The sequence below is a fragment of the Hemicordylus capensis genome, chromosome 5, assembly GCF_027244095.1.
Source record: "Hemicordylus capensis ecotype Gifberg chromosome 5, rHemCap1.1.pri, whole genome shotgun sequence".
Lineage (NCBI taxonomy): Eukaryota > Metazoa > Chordata > Lepidosauria > Squamata > Cordylidae > Hemicordylus > Hemicordylus capensis.
This window is the reverse complement of record NC_069661.1, coordinates 102,285,030-102,304,785: the sequence shown is the minus strand read 5'-3', so window position 1 is coordinate 102,304,785 and position 19,756 is coordinate 102,285,030. Positions and strand designations below refer to the sequence as shown.

The window sequence follows — 19,756 nt, the reverse complement described above, 5'->3', positions numbered from 1 at the left end:
GCTGTTCAGAGAATAAATGCATTGATTCTTAGACTCTATGGCTGGATGGAATAATGCTGGATGGAATAAGGGCCCAGAGCAAAATGCCTGACAATACCACTTTTGTATTAACAGAGAGCAAGACTGCAGTAAGCACAGTTCTTTGTATCGACAAGTCTTGCATTATATATTATGTTTATTACTGCCTTTGTATTAAAATATACATTTTGTTTTTTCAAGTTGCCCAAGTTGATTGATTGATTGATTAATTAAGTGCCGTCAAGTCGGTGTTGACTCTTAGCGACCACATAGGTAGATTCTCTCCAGGATGATCTGTCTTCAACTTGGCCTTTGAGGTCTCTCAGTGGTGCACTCATTGCTGTCATAATCGAGTCCATCCACCTTGCTGCTGGTCGTCCTCTTCTTCTCTTTCCTTCAACTTTCCCCAGCATTATAGAGTTCCCAAGGGAGTTGGGTCTTCACATATGATAGTATGATAGTTGGGTCTTCACAATCATAAATTCCCAGACTGGTCCAAGGGGCTAGCTTTATGTTAAATAAGTTGCCCCTCAGCAAAAACAGATCTAAGTGATTACTACAATCACCTTTATCCAGGGGCGTAGCTAGGGGAGAGGGGGCCTGGGTTCACACTTCTCTCTGCTGGCCTCTCAGAGTGAGGGAGATAATGAAGAAAGTAGGGAGGGGTGGAGCTGGGGGGCCCTGAAGAGCTGGGGGCCCAAGTTCTTTGAACCCTTTTGCTCAATTATAGCTACACCCCTGCCTTTATCTCTGAATCCACCATTATCTTGCATTAATAATGATCCAACATTATCTTATACTAGATAAGAGAGGATAAGTGATTTTTTTAAAGACTCCATCTAGAAAACTCCTGTGTAGATCTAGGCTTTTTTGTGGCCTGCTTTCATAATACCTAAGAACATGTGAAAATCCACAGAGCAACAAAAAAATGTGGTACTTCAGATGTTTTTGACATGGTCTGCCTACTCTGTCAGCACCTGTAAAAAGGAGTGGCTGATGTGATGAGCAGAGTCATGTGGGTGGTTCTGAATTGGCTGCACTGCTTTGGGTATCTAAAACAATGTCCGTGGCATTGTACAAGAGTGCTCTTGCACCAATAATTAAATTGCACGATCACACGTGTGCAATGATTCCTCCATGGTTTCTAATTGAAGTATTGTTGCACAGGTGCAATTGTGCAGTTTTTAAGTATTTGTGCAAGAGCATTCTTGCAAAACACTGTGGGCAGCATTTTAGATCTCCACAGTAGTGTGGGTGGTTCAAAACTGCCCAGGTGCCCACATTACTCTGCTCATCATCTCAGCCATTATGTTTACTCCCCTGAACCAAATTAACATTGGAACACATCATTTAGGGAGATGAACAACAATTGCTACTTGATCCCAAGTTTCTGATAGTTTAGGGCAGGGGTTCTCCAATTTGGGTCCCTAGATGGGTCCCTCCCATCTTCCCCAGCCACAATGGCCTTTGGTGGAAGGTAGTTTTTGCTTCTCCCTCCAAAATACCTTTTCATGGCAAGGAATATGTCCCTGAAGGTTGTCCAGAGACATTACTTCCCCCTCCCACTTTGCCTGCAGTGGGCTGAGGAGCAAGGCTTCAGTGCAGCTATTCTCCAGCTGCTCTTCAAGGGCAGATCCCTCCTCCCACCTTACACTACAGAAGATGTAGGCCACTGTTCTTCAAAAAAGCAGTGCACATGTCTGAAACCTAGGGAGGGAAGATTTCCCCTCCTGACCTCCCTGAATGGCATTTTCAGGAAAGCGAGATCATCGTTTTCAGGTTATAGCATATTAAATCATTATCCATAATGATTTATGGATTATCTCATATTAAATCATTATCCATAAATATAAATGTTTATGAATAATTATCTAATTCACAAATGTGAAAAGTATTCAGTAATTTAAAAGTATGGAGTAGAATCTAAAGCAAAAATTCCAGCAAACTCATCTTATACTGGATAGTTGGAAAAGGCATGTGATCAGGGCTGGACATGTCCTTTGGGACACAAATGGATTTTTGTCAGTTATACTGGACCTAACTACATGCTGTAGACAAATGTTACATGCAAATATGTGCATGCAAATGTGTGACAAACCCCAGAAGCTGCTGTTTCTAAGCAAAAACATTTTTGACTGGGGGAGGCTTGGAGCAGGCAACCGGGGGCAGAGTAGGAGTTGCTTAACCCTTCCCCATATGCATCTCTCGCTCAAAAGACTATTTTAATGGCACACATATTTTAAAATAAATGAACAGGAATTTCACATTATTTTGTGGTATTCACACTTCTATAATTTAAAGTTATGAAACAATTTGTCTCATTCCATCTCAAGTCAAAAATCCTGCCTACTTATTACATGTAGTAAATGACCATTAACATAGTATTTTTCTGTTTTTATTTATATAATTTTATGAAAACATTTTCTATCCTGCCCATTAGCCATGCAGCCTCTCAGAATAGCTAATTAAAATTATTTCATTTAAATGTTAAAAAGGGATTATGTCTTGGGCATGTTCACAAATGTCAATAATAATGCTTTGTAGTCTGGAATGTACCACTTATATGTGGTATTAAATGGGACAGAACTGAAATCAGTCTAGCCAATGTAGGTGTTCTATTAGAAGTCTTATAGGCTGCATAGAAAATGTAAATGCTAATTTAGCAAAACCAGTTTTTAATTGGGTTGAACTATTATGGCTCTTTTACCCAGCCACCTTCAGAAATCCTGGATATTGTAGTTTTCTACAGGTTGTGAGACAATAGCAATCACTAACACACTCTCTCTGTCTCTCAAATTCTAGTCCCCAAGCTATTTGAAAGAGAAAGAGGGCAGCTACAATGAGATGCTGGGCATGTAAAACCCAAAAACACATACACCAAATGACAGCCATTACTCACATATGGTTTCATGGATTTGTAAGCCTAGGTTAACCCTAACTAATGTATAAATCTGGTCATTGTGCCTGTGATTACAACATTAACAAGTTCAGTGGCTCATGTGGTATTCACATTCACATTCAGTGGCTCATGTGGTAATGGCTGCACACATGGGTGTCGGCAACCTGGTTTAAATGAGATGACAGCATCATGGAACCTGGTATGGGTACTCTTTTTTTTTTTTTTTTTTTGCATACTCAGGCTGATGTTTAAAAACAGAGTGCTGTCTCACTCTGCCGGTGCTGGTAGGTAAACCTGTTCTATTGATTTCAAGAAAGGAGCTGTTGGAGATAAATTAGTACTTACTCCAAAGTTCACTACAGATAGTAAGGACCTGAGCCAGGATTTAATGTCTGCTGGTGATTAATGTTATGCATGATATGGGTGGGGGGACATATGGAAGTCTGCCTGATTTAACAAGTACAGTTTCTATTGCATTTCATAGCACATGATTATGAATACTCATTTTCATTAACTACACTTAACCACATTATGCTTTCATGTTGTATAAACTATTTAGCATTGTATGCCTTTAAATAATAATGTACTCCAGGCTCCCCCACTAATAATTGGAATTAAGCATGCATTATGCTTGAATTAAGCATGTATTAGCCTGCAAATACATTATTTGTCACTGTTTTAGGTCTGTGCAGTTAATTTATGTGTAATTAAGTATACTTACATATGCAGGGGATCAAGAGTACCCGAAATCTTTGCATTGACCATTATTATGTCCAGTAAAATATTTTGTTTTTCTTTGTCGCAATGAAACTATCTATTTAGTTCATGGGAAATTAAAAGAAAAGTAGTAAAATTGTGTACTTAAATACGGCAATGAACACCAAAGCCAGCTAATTTTGAATGATTTCATATGGAATTTCAATATATTGTCATGATTACTTGTTTTAGAGAAACATCGAATTCCATTTTGATGGGGGTGGGGTGGGGGGAATGATTGCCTGCATCATGGGAAATATACATTTAGTTAAAATAATATGAAGAAAATGAGTGCATCTGAAATCTCCATGTTAAAGTGTTAGAAGTTTACAACAAAATACAATTAAATGGATAAAATGTAACATACACTTCACATAAACCTTCCTTCTGCAAACCTTGCTCTGTGTCAATTGTCTTGGCAGTTCAACAGGCTGCTTAGGTCAGTGTAACCCCGAAATATGAAGGTTATCAGGATCAGGCCCGCAAAACATAGCATGCTGATGTGAATACAGTCCTGTTTGTTGAGAGATCTGAAATATAAATGTATTCAGAATCTGCAGTTAGAATTCTTCATTACAATTTTCATTGGCTATAACCTCAACAAAATACATTGTGTACTAAGCTGCTTTATTTCAGCAAATTCTGTTAATGAGAGAAGAATCGCCAGCTCATCAATAATGGTCCTTTAAAACAACACATGCCCATTGGCAAAGCAAATAGGCACGTTCTCTACAATTATTGTCTTGAACCAACTTCTGGTTTCAAGTATTGTGTTACAAATAACATATAATTCGGATATTTCTTTCTGAATTTTCTTCTGTCAGAAGGGAGAAATCTCATTCCCTAATATATTTTATGTGTTTGCTCTCTTTGTAATATTTTCTTTGCAAAGGTCCTGCTCATATTTGTATCTTATTACTTTTCTTAGACTAGATTTATTGATAGTTTCTAACAAAAATATGATTTCAGGATATTTACTGAACACAACTCAATATAACAGCCCCCAATTCAATTGTTTTTCATCAAAATGGAGAACAATAAAGAACCTAAACTCTTCAGCTCAGACACAGCAGCATCAAATGCTCCTATATTTTAAAAATGAAATAAACCAATAACAGGGAAGTGATAGATGTTACTTAAAGTACAACATTAGTTTTGTTTAATTTATATGCATTTCTAAGAATCTAGATTATAACATCAAGAGCTGTGAATATTCCGCTACACAACCATGAAGAAATACAATTGAATTCTGGAAAGGAATAAAAAGAATGAGCCTAACCATGTGTGTGAGATTTTATTCCTTTTTACTGTTAATTGTCTTGACAGATATTCAAATATAATTTAAATGAAATTGGGGAGAAAATGGTTCTCAATAATATTTTGTTACTATAACAGCTTCTGGGTAGGTTAATCTTGTTGGCTCTTTTTATGTTTCTGCTGAGAATTTGTATTCTGAATTTGTAATGTCTTACTTTTGACAAGCCAGGGTTTGTTTGTTTTTATTGACCATTTAGTAAAGGAGTTGATTGATAACTTTGGTTATCAATAATTGTGTACCTATAATAGATGGATGTATTCATTATTTACCTGTTCTTATCCCCCTGGGTATTGCTCAGTGAGGATTATAGATATTTAAAGGAGAGTTCTTATTTAGGGTGTATTGCATCACCAAGAGATTTTAGTATTTATTTTAAATCCCCCCATCACCCAAATTACAGGGCACTTTCCACTGAAAATGGTAAACGATATTATAAACTTTAAAAAAAAGAAGAAGGAGAAGGGGGGGGGAGAAGTAATCCGATTTCTGGGAAGAAGGGAACACAGTGAAAGATGTGTGCCTTTATAAGGATGGACAATGGAAAGCAAAATAATAACTCCTGAGTTTGATTGTTCAAATATATTCTACAATACAGAGAGCTGCATGCAAGCTGGAACAGGCACAGGGCAGGAAGGTTAAGTAGAAGAGAAGGCACAATACTTCAGATTGGCAGTAGACTGCAGGAAGAATAATCTAATCAAAACTAAATTCAATTATCTAGTCCCAGGGCAGGCTCCTGGGACTGCTGCATTGAATGCTAGCAGAGCCTCCGCCTAGACATTTTCCCCCAGTCAAACGCACATGATGAATGCAGATGAAATTTGAAATATGAAAATCTGAAATAATTTATGGAAGTTGTCAGAAATTTGGCTGGCTCGTGGCGTAATTTCCTTGGAGACGAGGCAGGCTGGCTCATTGCTTCTCGTTTCGGAGCAGTTCGCTGCTCTTCCAGTGGACGGATCAACCCCTTCAAAATGCTCTTCCAGGCAAATTACAGCTCATTATAGACAGCCTTGCACCAGGCCATTATGTCAGAGGAAATCTTTTTTCATTTGCAGAAATTTGCTTGGAATTCTCATATTTATTTGAGCATCCATTATCGAATCTGAACATTGAATTATCCACAATTATGTTCTGGGTAAGGCGGATGTTTGTGTATATATGGAATAGATGGCCACCGTGTCGTTAGAAAAATATTAGAGGGTGGCCAATGATCTTTACATGCTTCAAGCTGCATTTAAGTACGGCGTTCTCTTATATCAATGGAGAGCTGATTTCCTGCATCCATTCATTTACAAAATAGATTTACTTTCTGAAAAGAACCTTATATGGAAAATAACTGACTGATCCTTTCTGCCTGATATTTATATCTATTAATTTCTTTCTTTGCAAATATGGAACTCCAGCTTGGTCTGGCTTTTAAAGAGGCTCTTCTAGCTGGCATTTGCAGTGAATTAAATTATCTGCTGAATAGTCTTTCTCCATCATGGGAGGAAGCACATGTGTATTGTCCAGCCTCCACCTCCTCTGTTCCATTTTATTACTCCTAAGATGAGCCTTGCTGGATCAGTCCAAGGGTCAAGCATCTTGCTTCCAACAGTGATCAGCTAGAAGTTTCCAGGAAGCTCACCAGCAGGGCAGGAAGGCAACAACTTCCCTTGTTGGTTATCTCCCACAGGTACATTGCCTCAGAACATAAAAGTTTCAATTTAGTTATCATGACTCATCTGCCTGTTACAGAAATAACACAGGTAGCTAGTTAGATCTAGTCGATCTAACTCAGAATGGTTTACACTGCACAGCAGCAGATCTAGGTAAAGATAAAGTGTGGTGTCAAGTCAATGTTGACTTCTGGCGACCACAGAGCTTCTGTGGTTGTCTTTGGTAGAATACAGGAGGGGTTTACCATATAGGAAGATGCTGAAAGGCATTATCTCATAGTGCATGGGAGGAGGCAATGGTAAACCCCTCCTGTCTTCTACCAAAGAAAACTTCAGGGCTCTGTGGGTGCCAGGAGTCGAAATCGACTTGACGGCACACTTTACCTTTACCTTACCATTGCCATCTCCCGCACAGCATGAGATGAATCCTTTCAGCATCTTCCTATATTGCTGCTGCCCGATATAGGTGTTTCCCATATTCTGGGAAACATACCAGTGGGGATTCAAACCGGCCACCTCTGGCTTGCTAATCAAGTCATTTCCCCACTGCACCATTAGGCTACAGATGGGTTTTTCCTAGTCTTACCTAATGTCTGTCTTATTCAGTCTTACTAAATGACTGTGCACTAGAACAGTTAGTCTTGGAACCAACCAGAAAGAAGGCGACCTTGGACTTAATCCTGAGTGGCACCCAGGACCTGGTGCATTATGTCAGTGTCATGGACCCTTTAGGGAAAAGTGACCATAGTGCAATCAAATTCAGCATACATGCGGGGAGAGAATCACCAAGGAAGTTTAACACAGACATTTTGAATTTCAGAAGAGGAAACTTCTCTAAAATGAGGAGTATGGTGAAAAGAAAGCTGAAAGGGAAAATCAAGAGAGTCACTTTGCTCCAGAATGCATGGAGTTTACTCAAAACCAAAATACTAGAAGCCCAGTTAGATTGTATACCCAAAAGGAGGAAAGGTACCACTAAGTCCAGGACAATGCCAGCATGGCTGGCAGGTGTCGTCAAGGAAGCCATAAAAGGGAAGAAGACTTCCTTCTGAAATTGGAAGGCCTGTCCAAATGAAGAGAACAGAAAGGAACACAAACTCTGGCAAAAGAAATGCAAGGTGACAATAAGGGAGGTAAAAAGAGAGTTTGAGGAACTCTCATGGAATAAGGGGACAAGTACATGTGTGGATTGCTAACTGGTTGAAACACAGGAAACAGAGGGTAGGGATAAATGGAGAGTTTTCACAATGGAGGGAAGTGGGGTCCTCCAGGAATCTGTACTGGGACCGGTGCTTTTTAATTTATTCATAAATGATCTAGAAGTAGGGCTAAGCAGCCAGGTGGCCAGATTTGCAGATGATAACAAACTCTTTTGGGTAGTGAAATTCAAAATGGATTCTGAGCAGCTCCAAAAGGCTCTCCAAACTGGGTGAGTGGGCGACAAAGTGGCAAATGTGGTTCAGTGTTGACAAGTGTCAAGAGATGCACATTGGGATGAAAAACCCCAACTTCAAGTATACGCTGATGGGATCTGAACTGTCAGTGACTGACCAGGAGAGGGATCTTGGGGTCATGGTGGACAGCTCGTTGAAAGTGTAGACTCAATGTGCAGCAGCTGTGAAAAAGGTGAATTCCATGCTAGGGATCATTAGGAAGGAGAGTGAAAATAAAACGGCTAATATTATAATGCCCTTATACAAAACTATGATGTGGCCACACCTGGAGTACTGCGTACAATTCTGGTCACCACATCTAAAGAAGGACATTGTAGAACTGGAAAAGGTGCAGAAGAGGGCAACCACGATGATCAGGGGCCTAGAGCCCCTTTCTTATGAGGCAAACCTACAACACCTGGAGCTTTTTAGTTTAGAAAAAAGACGACTGCGGGGAGACATGATAGAGGTCTATAAAATAATGCATGGTGTGGAGAAAGTGGATAGAGAGAAATTCTTCTCCCTCTCACACAACACTAGTACCAAGGGTCATCCCATGAAATTGATTTCCAGGAAATCTAGGACCAACAAACTGAAGTACTTTTTCACACAACGCATAATCCACTTGTGGAATTCTCTGCCACAAGATGTGGTGACAGCCAACAACCTGGATGGCTTCAAGAGGGGTTTGGATCAGGCGTGTAACAATGATAGGGCAAGGGGAGACAGTTGTCTGGGGGCCCCACTGCCTGGAGGGGCACCCCAGGGGCACCTCATGTGACTCCCCATTGCCCCCTGCCCAGCCCCATAGCCTCTCAGCCACTTGCCCTCTTCGCCGTCTCTCCTGCTTGTTCTGCTGGCCCGCAATCGAAGCAGCAGACAAGCTGCCAAGAGCTCCTTTTCTCCCGCCTCTCAGCTGATCGGCGGGTGGGCGGGGCTTCCACGGAGGCCTGCGTGTAGGCCGCAGTGAAGCCTGAACTAGAGTAGGGCCCAAGCAAGCCAGGAAGGAGGAGGCAGCCAGAGTGTTCTCTGCAGCAGAAGACCCCTTGCTGCCCTGCTTAACCCAGACCAGCATTTGCCAGGTAGAGTGTGAATTCCTTTTTGTGGTTACCTTTCCCGCCCCCACCCCCCATATATAGGGATCTGCTTGCCATAGGGCTTGGATGGGGGGGGGGGAGGGACCGAGAAGTCTATGAATATTTATTTTGAAACAGCTTGGAAAATTTGCTGACTTAAAAAAACCTATCTAAAAAGTCCTATAAGTGGCTTGTTTCATGGCAGAAAATTGCAAAAACTTCTGGAACAGTATTTTATTAATTTTATTTATTCATTCATTCATTTATAAATGCACTTATGTTCAAGTTGTTTTGCAACCCAGAAGGTCTGAGTGAGAACTGTGAAGCATGTGTGGTGCTTTTATTTTATTTTTCTTGTGTGTGAACTGCTCCCCAATAACTTGCAGGGACTTCAGGGTAAATCTGGCCAACATGTGAATGCAGCACCTCCATTCCAGAGGAGATGTGTCTTAAAGGGCTTTAAAAGCCTTCTGTGAAAAACCTCCTGCAATCAAACTTGACTGAATTTGTTCAGAATTCTGGGAAAACAAACATAGGTTCACCCTGCATGGTTGAAAGTCTCCTTTGCTAATCTGCAGCAAGGGGTCCATTTTAATCATTCATCTTTCTAGTGTGTTCTAGGCATTAAAAGTAATACAAATGTATAGTACTCAATGTATATCACTATATATTGTGATGTGTGTATGTGTATTCAGTGAAATGTATTTGCAGGCAGCATACTTATTTTGGAATATCAGACTTAAATCCTTGGGGGCCTGGGGTGTGCGGAGGCCCTGTACTTTGGGGGGGGGGCATTTTAAAATCTTGTCTCTGGGCCCACTCCAACCTTGCTACGCCCCTGGTTTGGATAACTTCATGGAGGAGAGGTCAATCATCAGCTACTAGTCTGAGGGCTGTAGGCCACCTCCAGCCTCAAAAGCAGGATGCCTCTGAGTACCAGTTGCAGAGGAGTAACAGCAGGAGGGATGGCATGCCCTCAACTCCTGCCTGTGGCTTCCAGCGGCACATGGTGGGCCACTGTGCAAAACAGGATGCTGGACTAGATGGGCTTTGGGCCTGATCCAGCAGGGCTGTTCTTATGTTCTTACCTGAAGATGCAGGATTGAACCAGGGATCTTCAAAATATAATCTGAAAAAGGTCAATTCTTGGGCTGGAACCTCTGACCTTCAGCTTCCCAGTTAAATGTTTCAGGGTAGTCTGGTACCAACCACCTGCAAACTCTCTAGTAGGAAGTTGTTACAAATGCAATGGAAATGGTAAGGGATTTTTCTAGGTTTCTTCTGGCCAGCCTAAGCTCAGTGGGCTGGATGGAGCTCAGGTGTTCATGAAACGAGCATGTGTATCCCAGAAATGGTTCATTCACAATTAATGCTGGCTGCCATCCATTTCATGCTATTTCCAGCTTGACTGGCATCCTGTGCGAACTGAGAGTGATGGGATGTTCTGAGTGCACTCTCAGTTCCCCAAGAGAATTGTCCATGCTGGTATCATGCACTGCTTCTGTGATGAATACTCCTAGAACTGGGCCACCCTAGTTGGCTGCCTAATTTGCCTGCATGGTATAGCCAGCCATGGAAATAGAGGAGATAGATTTCAATGGTACGGACTTCCACATAAGTATTCCCCATCTCCTCCTCTCTGAAAACATGTAGCAATTTGTAATATGGATTTTATGAGGTATTCAAGGTATGTGATTCCCCAAAATGTGTTGATGCAATAAATAGAATTGGGCGATTTGGCTAATAAGTGCAATTGTCTCTGCTCAGTATTTATTTATGTATTTAAAACTATATCCTTCCTCTCTGGCACTCGAAACAAAGTGGCTTACAAAAAGTACAAAAAACCTCCAAACCCCACCAATATAAGTAAAAGTAAAGAACACAATCAATTACTAAAAACAGCTTGAAAACTGGGTCTGTGCAGGAGGGCAAAAACCACCTAGAAATGATATCCTGCAGGTGTGTACAAAACAAGTGTCTGTAAATCCTGCCAGAATGCTTGCAAGGTGGATGCCATTCAAAGCTCTCAGGGTTGCGGGTTCCATAGGGCAGAAGTCTCAGCCAAAAAGGTACTCTCTTGTGTGAACACCTGATGAGCCTCAGCACACACAAGTGAGCCTCTCTGATTGGACAGGCAGATTCATGTGGGAGAAAGAAGTCCTTCAAGTACTCAAGACCCAAGCCATTTAGGACTCTAAAGATGATCACCAGAGCCTTGCATTGTGCTTGGATCTTGGAAACAAACTCTTAGCCAGTGCAGCCAAAAGAGCACAAGTATTATTTCCTCAGAAAGCCCTGTACCAGTCAAGACTCCCCTGGCCACATTCTGAACCTGCTGAAGTTTCCAGAGGGTCTTCAGGGGCAGTTCTATATAGCACATTGTAGTAGTCCAAGATACAGCAAAGGCACTAATAGTTGTAGCCAGATCTGATTGAGCAGAAATGTACATAGCTGATTCATCAGCTGAAGCTGGGCAAAAGCCCCTTGGACCACAGCAGATACCTGAATATCCAGGTGCAATGGTGGCAGTTTCCCCTCTAACAAGGATTCCCAGATGTTCACTACAACTCCCAGCATCCCCAGCTACAATGGCCTTTGGCAGGTCATTATAGTCAACAACGTCTGGGAATTCCTGTTAGAGGGAACACTGAATGGTGGGTTCAGGAGAACTCCCAAGCTGCAAACCTAATTATTCAGGGGGAGTGTAACCCCAATTAGAACAGGCTGACAGACCATAGCCAAATCAGTAGTTCTCATGACTAGGAAAGCCTCTGTCTTGTCCAGATTTAATTTCAGTTTGTTTGTTTGTTTGTTTGTTTGCTTGCTTGCTTGCTTGCTTGCTTGCTTGCTTGCTTGCTTTCCTGGATCCAGCCCTTCATCACCTCCAGGCACTGATCAGGACATTCACAATGTATCCAGCTGGTATATGAGAGCCAGTGTGGTGTAGTGGCTAGAGTGCTGGACTAGGACCGGGGAGACCCGAGTTCAAATCCCCATTCAGACATGATACTAGCTGGGTGACTCTGGGCCAGTCACGCATCTATCAGCCTAACTTACTTCACAGAGTTGTTGTGAAAGACAAACTCAAGTATGTAGTACACCGCTCTGGGCTCCTTGGAGTAAGAGCGGGATATAAATGTAATAATAATAATAATATATAAAGTCAGGTGTCATCAGCATATTGATGTCACTCATTGCCAGCTCTACCATAACCTCTCCAATATTGTTAATAACAAGCAAGATCACAGTTTTTAGAAAGCTTGTTAAATCTTGGCTTTTTATCCAGGCCTTTACATGATTGTTTTATTGCTGCTTCTGTGTGTTTTTATCCATATACAGTTTTTGTGTTTGTATGTTATGTATTTTAAATCAGATTTGTTTTCATATTTTTAGCTTAATACTTTTAACTGTTATTTTTATTGTATGTTTTTTAACTTTTGTAAACCGCCTTGGGATTGTTTTTAATGAAAGGCGATATATAAAATTAACAGTAAATAAATAAAATAAAAAGATTACTTTTTATCTAGCTATTTGTTTGCTGAGGAGATTTTCTCAATGGGGTGCTAATGACAAAGATGTTTCTTTAGTGACATTTGATGGCTACAAATTGCTGGACCCACAGACCAACCTTAATGTGTTGTGTTTCTGCCCCATCTGCAATATAGGATGTATGGCTAGGGAGAAATAGTTTGGAGTTGGAATGAAGCCAACAAAGGAGGCAGACATCTGAGTTTTGCTGCTGCCTGCTAAGGCATACGATTTGCTTTGGGGAAAACTGCTATCACTTTAATAGACTAGCACTGTCTATATGGGTGGTTGTCCTATGCTCAGCTTATATGTTAGTAAATAAGTGTGTAATATAGTATAAGTTTCCTGTAATCTTTCCTCTCAGGGGAAATGATCCTGTAAAATGTTAGAAATGATCATTCTGAAGCATTGCTCTTAGCACTGCAGTAAGCTCTTCTGGCCACTAGAGGCATGAGTCATGTTAATAGGTTTAACATTTTTGTCAGTTAAGAGTCAGTTAAGTTCTTTTTGTCAGTTAAGAGTCAGTCAGAATTGTTCAGTTGTTGTTGAAGGCTAGTGCCTGTTTGGGTATGTTGTTCCAGGTCTCTCCCTTAGTATGTGATGTTCTAGTTTCTTAATTAATCTTTGTGTTTTGAACTCAACCTAATGTCTCCAGATAATCTATTGGGCTGAACTTCTTTACTACCAGAGCATACTCTCCTGTGTGAGGATTTTAACGTTTCTCCGCACACCCCTCAACAGCAAAGGGACATTTTGCTGTTCATTGAAGTGGCAGAGTACTAAAAAATATTAGACATTGTATCCAATAGTCATGTTGCCTTCATTGTGATTTGAAGAGAGCTAGCGTGATACTAGAGTTATACAGAGGAGACCCAGGTTACCTCCTCATTCAGCTATGAGCACATATACAGTGACTCTAGAGAGTGACTATGGGTAGCTTCACACATTACAGTGAGCCAGCAGTTTAGCTGAGTCACTGGTTCGTGGAGCACATGCACGAACCTGACTTCTGGTGTCAGGAAGGATATGCCGACATTGGGTGGGTCATGCAAACCCACCAGTGGCAGCATATTTTACCCTACTTGCAATATGGAAACCAACATATCTCCCTCACTTCAAATCTGAGTTACAGATGTTGGGTTCCAGCCCATAAGTAGCATAGAATAAGCTGACATTGGTGGGTTCGCACAAAATAGCCAATGTTGGCATATCTTTCTTGCATGCTCCGGAAACCAGTAGCTCAGCCAAACCACTGGTTCACCGTGATGTGTGAACCTGCCCTATGTCTCAGCCTAACCTACCTCACAGAGTTGTTGTGAGATTAAATTTGAGCTTGGTAGGGTGTGTGTGGTCTATGTTTATCACATATGTTTATATGTGAGCATCTATGTTTATCTGAGCTTGAATGGAGTGTAGGATCAATTAAAAAGAAATGCAAATACATTAATTTGCAAGATAATCATTTCCAGTTTGGTCACAATTCCTATCATTAATTGAATTCATATTTAGTCCCTATTCCGATTTGAATTAGGGTCGGTTGCTATTAAATAGATCATTTGTTCTTATTCAACAGTTAGTGTCATTGTGGCTTTTGGTAAAACATCTTATTTGCAAATATTTTAGTAATTATTTCTATCACACTAGCTTCCCCAGTGTAAAATTGTGTTTTGTGATATCTACTCTAGTAATTTCAGCCAGATTTAACAAGAGCTTCTTTAACACTTCTCTGTAATACTCTGCTAATAATCTCTTTGCTGCTCAAATGTCTGATCCTGCCAACCTTTACGCATACAAATGACTTCAGACATGTATTCCTCACTGACTTCAGTGAGATGATTCCCATGGGTAAATTTACTTCATGCATGTGTGCTTCAATACAAAAGAAGAGAAAATTAGGACATAAGAATAGTCATGTCCAATGAAACCATACATGTATATAGTTCAAAATCCAGCCTTTGAAAGATATTGGAGATTTCCAAGAGAAGTGTAAGAAACCCAACAGTAGACAACTCTGAAATGACCTCTCCATAGGTAGAATGTCCCCGTTTCCTGTAATTGGCACAAACATTACCAAGTGCCCGGGAGTTATGTGCCTCCGCAAAAAGGACATTGCCATGTTTGCTTACCTCATTAAGCTTTAAGCCATTTCTATCTTTCTTACTCCACAAGGGCACTTAATGGTAGACTTAATGGTAGCTCTATATCCTATAGTCTCCTTTTCATTAACCATGATGCCATGTAGCATAGATCCCAACCAAACTGGGGCCTGGCTGGCTCTATATAATATTAAAGCAGGAAACCAGTTGCTTGGAATCAGTATTGAGAATACAACAAATATTTATATACTGCTTTTCAACAAAAGTTCCAAAACAGTTTACATGAATATGAATGAATGAATGAATGAATGAATGAATAAATAAAATGGCTGCTTGTCCCCAAAGGGCTCACAATCTAAAAAAGAAACATAAGACAGACACCAGCAACAGCCACAGGAGGGATGCTGTGCTAGGGATGGATAGGTCCAGTTGCCCTCCCCCTGTACAATAAAGAAAATCACCACTTTAAAAAGGTGCCTCTTTGCTCAGTTAGCAGGGGTATTAGAGAACAGGTAACAGAACAGAAAGCAGAACCAGGGACGGGTATAGCTAGGGGAGAGGGGGCCTGTGTTCATCGCTCTCTCTGGCAGCCCCCCAGGGTGAGGGAGATAATGAAGAAAATAGGGAGGAGTGGAACTGGAGGGCCCTCAGGAGCTGGGGGGCCGTGTTCTTTGAACCCTTTCACTCAATTATAGCTACGCCCCTGCAGGGACAGCTTTGAAGCAGCAGACTATGTGCTCCAGCAAGGCACAGAGCTTGGCTGAAGCCTCCTATCCTGTTTCAGGCCTTAATGGTGCTGAGGTTCCACCATAGCAAGGGAGATGGATAAAGAGGCAGAGCTCTGATTTGGTATTTTGCATTGCTACATTGCTCAGTTCTGCTTCCCGTTATGTAATTTGGCATCTCTGGTGATGTTCAGAGGGACACAAGGAGCCTTGAGCACAAGGAGCAGTCCCTCCCCCCCGTTTCCCCCCTTCAATATTTTTCACAATATGAAGCCATTAAAATCTCCAGCATTGCTTTCAGTAGTCACCTGGAGATTGAGGTCCATTGCTGGAATCTCCAGGCCAATCTTGGAAGTTTGGCAGGTGGTTGGAGTTGATCCTAGCTTAAACTAGCTTCAGGGCTGGAGTCTGCCACTGATTTTTCTGTAAAGGGGTCCTCAAGCTCCTTCCTCCTCAGACTGGGCTTTGTCTGAACTTGGGCATTCACTGATTTTATTAATTTTATTGTTAAAAATTTATACCACCTTTCATTTAAAAAAAAAATCCCAAGGTGGTTTACAAACAGTTAGAACAATATAAAGCTATAGAAAATTACACAACAAAAATATTAAAATTGAATTAAAAAATACAAATCAAATTAAAAGTTTAAAAAACACACATTCTGTATCTGATAGGGTTAGACTTGTAAGTCATTGCTTAGGGCTAGAGGCATTGTAAGTCTTCACACTGTAGCAAGCTTTTCTGCCCAGGTAGCATCTTGAGTCTGGAAGATGATGTCTCCAAGGGAAGTCAACTTGGCAGCTGGTTTGCCCAGGGCAGTTATACCTCAGATGGTGACAGCTCCACAAAAGCAACCTCTGTATCTCTGTACCTGCTAGAGAAGAGGCTGCTTCTAGCAGAAACAGGTGTTGGGTGCAACTATACTCTTCGGGAGAGTGAGGTTACGGCTTGTTCAAAGATGCTTCCCACATTGACATATAAGATGCTCATGCAACCTCGTGGATACTCACTCCTGTCACTGATTTGGGGGCTAAGAAGAAATGATGATAATTGATTATAATACTCTCAAGGCACATGATGCAGATTTTTTGCTTTAGCAAAGTAGGTTTCTGGATGGAAGGCTGTCTGAAAATGATACTGTATATAGATTACGTTTTGAGCTGCCAGAGGAAGAGTGAGGTACAAATGAAACAAAATAAGACACTTGCTGCCACTTGGCCATCCAAAGCATGGAAGCCAATTTCTCATCACAGTCCAGCAGTCAAAGCCCCAAATATGTGCAGATTTGAGATCCTGCATCTTATTCAACATGAATTAAAAGTAAGAGTGCTCAGAATAATGTATTTATTTATTTTTTATTAAAACTTTTATACCGCCCTTCCAAAAGGCTCAGGGCGGTTTACTTCATACACCATTAAAATCAGTTAATAATTAAAACAAAAATTATAAAGCATAAAACAATGATTAACAATTAAAAACATCATAAAACAACAATTAAATAATCAGAACAATTTAAAATATGTAGATATGGACCCTCTGGCTGTCCGATGTGGTGACCCAGCAAGTTGCAGTTTGAAGCATCTTTCTGATGTTTCGGGTCCCTAGGTTTGGGGCTTTGTCCATCCAGGTTGGCTACTGAATCCTTATAAACAGGAAGGCTTATAAGGGCAACAGTTGTCTCCTGGCTCTGGCTTGTGGCTTCTGACTCCTGCCTATAGCTCAGCCCTGACAGAAGAGAGACCATGGTGTACAGATCAGAGAAAAATGGGAGTTTTCCAATACGATTTAGTGTGGGCACTGGGCTAAAATAAAACTTTTTTGTTGAGTGCTAGAGGAACACATTTCTTTAGGCTAAGCAGATGGGACAGTGTAGAAACAAAATAGCTCAAATCATTTGGAGCAGCTTTTCTACATGAAAGTTACCCTCCAGTCTTGCAGCAATCTGATTTTCTTATACCTGATCTGTTGTGAATTGCCAAGCCAAACACAGTCCATGTTTGGCAGCCTGTCAGGCACAGTGAACCTCCAGGTTTTGCTGCTTGCATGGGATTGCAAACCCAAAGGAGGAGTGTTCTTGACCATTTGTAAAGCTGCAGAGAATGTGGGCCACTGTTAATTACAATATAATATTAATTACAATATAATTCTTAATATCTTGGAAGAAAATAGATTCCTTCAAGACACATGGATAACTAATTAAGCTGAGAACCACAGTAATAATTCTCTTTTATTATAATGCCATTGGATGTTTGGGCCCAGAAGGAACTATAAAAAAGGATTCATGTTAAAAGTATATCATGATTTCCAACTCTAAAATAATAATAAAAATAATTCAAATAGTGACATTTCTAGTTTATATTGTATATAAACTCTGTTTTTATTTTGTCTCCTAAGTAACTAGAAGCAATTCAAATAGTGCCCCACTTCTTCTTTAAAACACACACACACACAACACACACACACACACATGAAAATAATGCTGTTGGAAACACAAACTTATGTTTGCAATGTATCAAGTAAAGTACAAGTTTGTGTTTCCAAAAGCATTGTTTTCTACTGTTTTTTTAAAAGAAGTTGCAGTTATATGCAACTGTGGACAAATAACCTTCTCCTTTGTGGTTCTGCTTGCTAGGTTTATCATGATCAAAAGCAAGCCAGTCACGTGGTTTCTTTCACGCAGATAGCTGTCATAGAGCTTGAGTAGGCTGTAGCCTCCCTGGGTCTTCTTACTGCAGGAAACTGTGTAATAGCACTTAAATAAATAAAGCAACTGGGTAGGAGATTATTGCTTGCATTGTGCTTTTGTAGATGTGTATTATAGAGTTGCCCCATAGATTGACACAATTAGCTGAATGTGGGACAAGACAAATGTTGTATATGACAGTGGGGTAGTATTGAAAGGTGACCCCCATATCTAGAGGGCAAAGAGTTATGGATCCATTGATAGCTGTTAACCAGCGTTGGGAAGCGTGGCTGTTAAATTTTGCCTGCTGGCTTCTGGCTGTAGGCCTGCTGGCTTGTCTGGCAATAGAGCATTTGAATGGAACCCCAGGCAGCGATGGAACTTTGTTCTTTTTTATTATTATAACTGACCGTTGACAGGGCGAGCCTCAGAGTGGGGGCAGGGAGCTATGCTGAGTGAAATTCCCAGCAAATTTCTGTTGCCCATTTCTCTGACTGCAGCTTTCTTTCTTTCAAGCTGTCTAAGTAGTTGAGAGGATCTCAAAAAGTTTACCCAGTGAAGAAAAAACTATTCCTGTGCAGAGGCAATGCTGTAGGGAGTCCAGACAATAACTTCAAACACTTGTGAGGTTTTAAGGACTTGTGAGGTTGCAAGTTTAAGCATGCTTGCTAGAAATAACAACTTGGGCTACTTACTTCTGAGTAAACCTGCTTAGGATTGCTCTATAATTGATATCACTGGAAGAGTTCAGAAAATGCTTAAATACTCCCAGAATAATCAGTCAGGCTTATAATTGCTTAATTGTGGATGAATCTATCTATAATACTATCTATAATCTACTACTATCTATAATGCTGTGAATGGTTTTCATATAGATATAGATATAGATATAGATATAGATATAGATATAGATATAGATAGATAGTCCAACCAAAGCTAAGCACTTCTAAAGTTTTAAGTCCTGTTGATTTCAATGGGAGAGCTATGATTGTGCTTAAATCTCTCCTGCTGAAATCGATGGAACTCCAAAGTGCTTATCTGGAGCTGTAACATGCCACATAATGCCTTCTTTAAAATCAATATTTTAACAAGAGTACTCACTTGGTGTAATCACCAAGATCTATTCTTTTGAAACCTACAATAATATAATACTATTTATACCAAACTCCTAAGCACACCTCTATCACACATCTCTAGCGGTACTTTCCCCAGAAATCAATAGGATTTATTTCCAAGCCAGTGGTTGCATTTCAACAAAGTTAAGCAAATTTATGCCCACTAATGTCAGTGCTCTTAAGTGCTCTTAACTGTAGGCTGAATTGTGGTCATTATACAGGTGACCCTCGTGATCTGGAGGGGTTCTGTTCTTGGTACAACCATGGAAAACGAAACCACGGATAATTTATTTATTTATTATTTAGTACCTTTATATACCGCCCCATACAAAAGAGTCCCTGGGTGGTTCACAATAATTAGACCTTGAGGCAAAAGGAATTGAGAGGTTAGGTTCTTGGAGACTAAAAAAGGAATAAAAGGCAGAAACAAGATAAAGTGCTGTACCAT

The 19,756-nt window shown here is 40.5% G+C and overlaps 1 long non-coding RNA gene across 1 annotated transcript; it reads right to left on the bottom strand.

Annotated features, from left to right (window-relative positions):
- Positions 1 to 3,965: 3,965 nt before the first annotated feature.
- On the bottom strand, positions 3,966 to 13,376 carry LOC128328249 (uncharacterized). Its single transcript, XR_008309095.1, has 2 exons — positions 12,790 to 13,376; positions 3,966 to 4,203 (listed from the first exon to the last, which is right to left on the bottom strand). It is a non-coding gene; the product is annotated as an uncharacterized LOC128328249 (long non-coding RNA).
- Positions 13,377 to 19,756: the final 6,380 nt, after the last annotated feature.